General features: G+C 42.8%; 1 non-coding gene across 1 annotated transcript; it reads right to left on the bottom strand.

Annotated features, from left to right (window-relative positions):
• Window positions 1–1380: 1380 nt before the first annotated feature.
• Window positions 1381–1483, bottom strand: LOC120362450 (small nucleolar RNA U13). Its single transcript, XR_005578357.1, has one exon. It is a non-coding gene; the product is annotated as a small nucleolar RNA U13 (small nucleolar RNA).
• Between the last annotated feature and the right edge of the window lie 6151 nt (window positions 1484–7634).

Genomic DNA, 7634 nt, shown 5'->3' with positions numbered 1-7634 from the left:
TACTTTTCTTCTGTTCTTTGTCTTCCACAGTATCTTTCATAGTAGTGTCCCTTGTCCCTTGTGTTCCTTGTAATTTGTTTTTGTTTCTGCAGTTTTTCTGTATTTCTTTCCCATTTCTTTCCTAAAGCAGTTTTTAATCTACCAGCTCCTTTTTCATGCCCTCCCATGGTTTGTAACCTGCTGCTGCCTGACCACCACTTCCTTGAATTCTTTATTTCTGCTTTGTCATCTTCCTGCATAACTGTCATTGCCTCATTACATTTTTTTTTTTTAAATCATAATAGAATAGGGGTTAAAATTTTCTTCTTCTGGCCAGGTGTGGTGGCTCACGCTTGTAATCTCAGCACTTTGGGAGGCCAAGGCAGGCAGATTACCTGAGGTCAGGAGTTTGAGACCAGCCTGGCCAACATGGTGAAGCTCTGTCTCTACTAAAATTATAAAAATTAGCTGGGCCTGGTGGCACATGCCTGTGATCCCAGCTACTTGGGAGGCTAAGGCAAGAGAATCGCTTGAAACCAGGAGGGCAGCTTGCAGTGAGCTGAGATCACACCATTGCACTCCAACCCAGCTGAGCGAGACTCCATTTTTGTGGTAAGATATTTTGGATTAGTTTTCATTCCACAGGGAGGAAGTTTTACCACTCCTTTTCAGATTTTTTTTTTTTTCTGGCAGAACGTTTTGTGGATTTTTATCATTCATTTTTTGATGGGTTGGATTTTTCTGAACCAATAGTTAGCAAGAGAATTCTGTGATGTGAGAAGGGAGGAAGCTTTCCTTGATTCTCAGCTCGAGGGCTCCCTCCTCTGCTGTAGTGAGGTCTACTTAGTTTACTGGATGGCACCTCTGCGTAGCCAAATTTCCTCTGACTTTAGGATTCTAACCTCACTTGGATGGGTTTCACCAACCCCAGAGCTTCCTTGGCCCTTCCCCAGCCACTGATTTAGAGGCATCCTGCCTCTTCCTGCCAAGGTGCTCCTCTATCTGTCGGAAACTGCACTTTCCAAAGCTGCCTGGGACTCCTCCAGGCACTCTAGTGATTTCCTTCTTTCTCTCTTAGTGTTCTTGCCATCTTCCTTCTTGGTCCATCTCACAGTGGTTCCCATCAAGGGTGAGTCCTCTCCTCTTAGGGTTGAATTTCCCTGGGGATGGCTGGGATCTGCCACCAGCTGGACTCCTGTGCAGTTTCTGGTGTTCCCTATGGCACCTGCCCACACGTTGTAGATTACTGTGCTGGTTTGGGGGTGACGCCACACACAATGTGAAATTTGTAAACTTTGTCACTTCCTCATTTCAAGGAAGATGAAGTCTGTAGGTGTCTCGCACCTTCATTCTTGTTGCCCTATTGATTTTTAAAAACTACTTTATTTATATTTTTTTCCACATCAGGTAGGTAATATACCAGCATCATAACAAGATTTGAGGATGGCACATCTCACACGTGCACAGGAACACCCAGTCATCATGTTTATGAACTACAAAGGATCACCTTACAGATTCTAAGCAAAGCTGTCACCGCACTCCCGTCGGGCTGCTATAGAGTCCTTAGCAGGTATTCAAGTCCCTCCACAGTCTGCCCTGCCCCCTTTGGTTTTTCTCTGTGCTCTTAGGTATGACCACTACTCCAGCCAAACTAATCTATTCACCATTCTAGGAACTCATCCCACACATCCCTTTCCCTGTGTCCCCGCTGTTCCCACGACTGCACTGTCACTTCAGGGCTTCCATGTGGTAGCTGTTGTTTGTGGTGACCCCCTATGTATTTCTCCCCTCTCCCTTTCTGCTGCTATCAGAACCTAACCCACCAGCAGGGCTAGGTGTGTAAACCCAGTTTGTTGATTGTGGTGCCCCTTTCCTTGGCAACAGGGATTGTTTCAGGAAAAGATAAATGGTCCAAGCAGGGCCAAAGTCCTTCCCTCCACAAGAGCTAGCCAAGAAGCCTGCCCCTTGCCTCTAGGGTCACTGTGTCAAAGAATGTTCACCTGGGGACCTCCCATCTGCAGTATTAAAGGACACTGCTGACACAGAGCAGAGGGAGTGTCCTGGCTTAAGTCCTGGATCCACCTTAGTGGTTCTAGTAACATAAGCCAGTTGATCACATTTTAGCTTAAGATATTTTGAGTCATTTTGTCATGTGCAACTAAGAGAATCATGACAAATACACCTGACCTTGTTCTGCCTTTGCCCCTGTGCTTTATCTACTATAGTATACATTACACTATAGGGTAGTTATAATTGCCTATTTGTCTGTGTCTCCCACTAAAAGTCCTTAGTTTGTACCATCACCATCATGTGTCCAGTACCTAGCATTGTGCCTGGCCAGTGTTGGACAGTAAATGAAAATTCAGTTGAAACTACATGTCTGCCTTACCAAATTCTTCGTCAAGGTCTTAGACTTCCAAGTCCTTCATGAAGCCTTCCTGGCAAATGAGAGATTGTGTGTAAAATCTCTCACACTGTGGCTAGCACAAACCAGTCTCACAAGAGCTGCATCCTTCTCTGCTGTAGTTACTCCAGCCAGAAGTGATATCTTTCTCCTTGAAGCTCCTATATCTTATATAATCAAGTGGCATCAGCTCATACCATCTACTACTAGAGTTGTTTGTATTTCTGTTAAGTTTTCAATGTGATTATAAATGCCAGCAAGCAAGGACCTTGCACAGTGCATCATGCTAAAGAATTTGCAATTATTGGACACAATAATGAAGTCATATATGAGCAATAATTAGAGGTTAGATGGAGGCTAGTGATCCATTATTGGCTGCAGGAGTCCTTGTGTTGTATGAGACACAGATAGATTCAAAGAACAGAGTTCATCATGCCTTCAGTTCTGATAAGGGGAACTGAGTACTAGCAAGAGAAGAGGCCAGAAGTGCTGGGTCCAGAACTGTGTCTCATCATTCTCATATCTGCTTCATACTTTTCTTTGCCTGTGTCTTCCATATGTAATTAGTAATAGTCTGGCTGATTCAAACTTTCTTTTTTAATTTTAGTCCCATGACACATCCCTCAGGAGGTCCTGAGAATATGTGTCTGTGATTCAGCCTTTCTAATAGAATGTAAGTTCAAAAGGCCAAGGACTTAGTCTGCTTCGTTCATTGCTGAATCTCCAGTACCTAAAACAGCAGCTGGCCCCTATGTATTGGGTCATAGTAGGCACTACATTCATCTCTCTACTATGTCGAATAGTTTATTTCCCTTGTTTGTGCCTTTGTAAAATATGTTTAGATTTCTGTATTTGATTCACATTGTAAAAGGACATTTTCAAATCCAAGTCCCATGATGTGTTTTTTGTTGTTGTTGTTGTTTGTTTTTTTGTTTTTTCGAGACAGAGTCTTACTCTGTTGCCCAGGCTGGAATACAGTGGTGCAATCTCGGTTCACTGCATCCTCCACCTCCAGGTTCAAGTGATTCTCCTGCCTCAGCCTCCTGAGTAGCTGGGACTACAGGCATGTGCCACCATGCCCAGCTAATTTTTGTATTTTAGTAGAGACGGGGTTTCACCATATTGGCCAAACTGGTCTCGAACTCCTGACCTCGTGATCTGCCTGCCTTGGCCTCCCCAAGTGCTGGGATTACAGGCGCGAGCCACCACACCTGGCCAAGAGCTCTTAATTATACCATTGTGTACCCAGTACTTCACATTGTGCCTGGCCAGTGTTGGATAGTAAATAAAAATTCAGTGTCTTATTCACTGAAGTATAGTGCCTAAAACAAGAGATATTCCATAAATATTTGTGGAGTGAATGACTTAAATATTTGATTAGTGAAGTTTAAGTTGAGCAGAGAAATGAGAACTAATGGCTTAGATTTAGTAAGAATACTATGCCACATTTATTTGTTTATTTTTAGAGACAGCCTCACTCTGTCACCCATGCTGGAGTATAATTGTACAATCATAGCTCAGTACAGACTCAACCTCCTGGGCTCAAATGATCCTCCCACCTCAGCCTCCCAAGTAGTTGAGACTACAGGTGTGCACTGTCTTCCCTGGCCAATTTTTAAATTTCCTGTAGAGATGGGGTCCTGCCATGTTGCCCAGGCTGTCCTTGAACTCCTGGCCTCAAGTAATCTTCCCATCTAAGATTCCCAAAGTGCTTGGAGTACAGATGTGAGTCACCACTCCCAGCCTGTGCTACATTTATTTTAATATCTTTTTTGTTGTTGTTATTGTTGTTGTTGAGACGGAGTTTCGCTTTTGTTACCCAGGCTGGAGTGCAATGGTGCGATCTCGGCTCACCGCAACCTCCGCCTCCTGGGTTCAAGCAATTCTCCTGCCTCAGCCTCCTGAGTAGCTGGGATTACAGGCACGTGCCATCATGCCCAGCTAATTTTTTGTACTTTTAGTAGAGACAGGGTTTCACCATGTTGACCAGGATGGTCTCGATCTCTTGACCTTGTGATCCACCCGCCTCGACCTCCCAAAGTGCTGGGATTACAGGCGTGAGCCACCGCGCCCGGCCTTATTTTAATATCTTTATCGTTCACAAGTTATTTCACAAATACCCCTCACTTGAGTCTTGCGACAAACCTATGAGATTTATTTTGCCAGATTTATAGCTGAGGAAGAAGACTCAGAGGAGTCAAAGGGCTTATCCAAGATTACTTAACTTGCAGATTGGGACTTGAACCCAAGCCTTGACTTCAAATTTTATATTTGTATGAATTCATACAAATGTTATAGGAAATTTATCCACATTTTATAACTAGAATTATAGAATCTGAGAATTGGAAGTAGCGTCACACATCACAAATTCTGAACCCCTCACTTATTTTCCAAAAGAGGAAAATAAAGATTGGAGAGTTTATATATGGATCCAGAGGTACATATCCAGTTCAGGAATTTCAAAAAAAAAGCTGACTGGGCACGGTGGCTCATGCCTGTAATCCCAGAACTTTGGGACACCGAGGTGGGTGGATCACCTGAGGTCAGGAGTTTGAGGCCAGCCTGACCAACATGGTGAAACCCCATCTCTACTAAAAATGGTCTCAAACTCCTGACCTCAGGTGATTGACCCACCTCAGCCTCCCGAAGTGCTGTGATTGTAGGTGTGAGCCACCGCACCTGGCTGGAACTGGTTTTGATAGAGGCCTCTGAGCTTGAAAGTTAATAAAATAATAACCTGTTTCTTTCTCTGATACCTCCTGGTGTAGACCCCACCCCTGCTGAGAGTTCACACTGCACAGAATCTAAGAGAATCTTGTTTTCTCTCCAGTGGGAATGACTACCAGGACTGTTGGGAAGGCATTCCATTGTTTGGACTTCCATATCTCTATGAGTCCAAACCTGACAATGGGAACAGCTCAGACCTAAAGATCACATTCAGTAATGTCACTTTTCATTTAGTTTATGGAAACCAAGGTTCCAATTTGTAAGAGTATATGTTCAAGAAAGTTTACTAGAGCTTTATTTGTAATAGCAGAAACCTAAAGATAATTTGAATTTTATCAGGAACTGTTTAAAGAAGTATGGTTCATCTGTAATACAGAATATATCATGCAATTATTGTTTTAAAATGAGTTAAGATTACCTGTGTGGACTTGCAAAACTGTCTGTGATACATTCATAAGTGATAAAAATTGCAGAGTAATGTTAATGGAAAAATATTACTTTGGAGAAAAATAAGGAAATCTTCATATGTCTGTGTCTACGATTATATAAGCCTGGAGAAAGAAGTGGCAAGATGCCACCTCAGCTATTAAAATGTGTTACTGTGAGAGCAGATTTGGGTTGCGGAGGAGACATTAACATGTCTGTATTTGACTTTTACAGCAAGCATGTATTGATATTGTGATTTTTTTAATAAAGTGAATAATTTGAGGAGCATGGGTTTCAGATAAATAGATGGATTATAAGCTAGTTTTTATCACTTAATATTCGTGAGAGGTTTGGAATTAATAAATTACCTAACCTCAGTCTTCATCTGTAAAAGGGGAATAATACCTACCTCGCAATGTATAATTAAAGGAAGTATACAAAGTGTGTAACATAATCCTTTTTATAAATATTACTTTGTTTTTTCTTCCACACAAGCAATTTGGAGTAGAATATTAAAACCAATGCAAAATGTGTTGGATGATGTGTGTTTTCTTCATGTTCTCAACTTCGCCTTGGCCTTGGCATTTCAAAGAGGTGGATTAGTGTCTCCACAAAGATCCAGCAGATATTTACTACTTCTCTCCTTAGTCCTTTTAGAGACAAATTATGAATAATACACAGTGGTGCCTTGGCCCTCCAGGGGTTATCAGTTATTACTAACCCAGCCGAGAAGCAGGAAGGAAGGATTTGGGCCTCTGAACAGCCAAAACAGATGTCTAAAGTTCAAGCTCTCCTGGATCATTTATTCTTAATTTAGACAACAAAATGAGATATTTCCAGCCTTGGCACGTTGGTAAGGATGCTACGGGCCAGCCACAGTGGCTTATACCTGTAATTCGAGCACTTTGGGAGGCCAAAGCAGTAGGATCTCTTGAGGCCAGGAGTTCAAGACTAGCCTGGACAACACTGCAAGACCTCATTTCTACAAAACTGTGTTAAAAATCAGCTGGACATGGTGGCACACACCTATAGTCCCTGCTACTCAGGAGGCTAAGGTGGGAAGATTGCTTGAGCCCAAGAACGTGAGGCTGCAGTGAGCTCTCATCACATCCTTGCACTCCAGTCACGGTGACAGAGCAAGACCTTCTCTCCTTTTTTTTTTTTTTTAAGACCAAATCTTGCTCCATCACCCAGGCTGGAGTACAGTGGTGCGATCTCAACTCGCTGCAACCTCCACCTCCACCTCCACCTCCCAGGCTTAAGTGATTCTCCTGCCTCAGCCTGCTGAGTAGCTGAGACTACAGGTATGCACCACCACACCTGGCTAATTTTTGTATTTTTGATAGAGACAGGGTTTCACCATATTGGCCAGGCTGGTCTCGAACTCCTGACCTCAAGTGATCCACTAGCTTTGGCCTCCCAAAGTGCTAGGATTGCAGGCGTGCTCCAGTATGAGACCTTGTCTCTTAAATTTTTTTTTTTTTTTTTTTTTTTTTTTGCAGTTTCTTCACTTAAGACAGGCACATCAGGAGCTTTGCTGTCAATATGTAATATTTATTTGATGTCAGTTTTATAGTTTTAGTGGATGAACTGTGGGAATAAAGTAGTCTTATTAGTGATATAAAATCCTTGCAAGTCTTCGTCTGTAAATTTGGTATCAAACATTTCTGTAAGCCAGCATACATGCCACTGCAGGGAACTCATGCAGCTGCTATGGAGTAGTTATTGACCAGCCAGAAAGTACTTATCTGGTTACTCATGTTTTGTTTGCATAGTAATGCCTGGGTAAGTTATGTTTACCTCTCAAACATTTTGGATATTGCTCTTTCCAGCCACTGCCTGTTTTATCTCACGTGGCCAACAATAGTGGCACACCTCAGAATAGTCAGCCAGTTCCTCAAAGCCTGTGGATGCCCACACGCTAACATTGTGAAATGTTTTTCCTGAATGTGCCACCAGAAAAAAGCTGTTTCTTCAGCACTGTCAATCTGCTCAAGACTAAAGTTCTTGACCAGGCTCGGTGGCTCAAGCCTATAATCCCAGCACTTTGGGAGGCCGAGGTGGGTGGATCACCTGAGGTCAGGAGTTCAAGACCAGC

Source organism: Saimiri boliviensis, chromosome 15, assembly GCF_048565385.1.
Source record: "Saimiri boliviensis isolate mSaiBol1 chromosome 15, mSaiBol1.pri, whole genome shotgun sequence".
In the NCBI taxonomy this organism is placed as follows: Eukaryota; Metazoa; Chordata; class Mammalia; order Primates; family Cebidae; genus Saimiri; species Saimiri boliviensis.
This window is presented reverse-complemented; position numbering and strand designations above follow the sequence as displayed.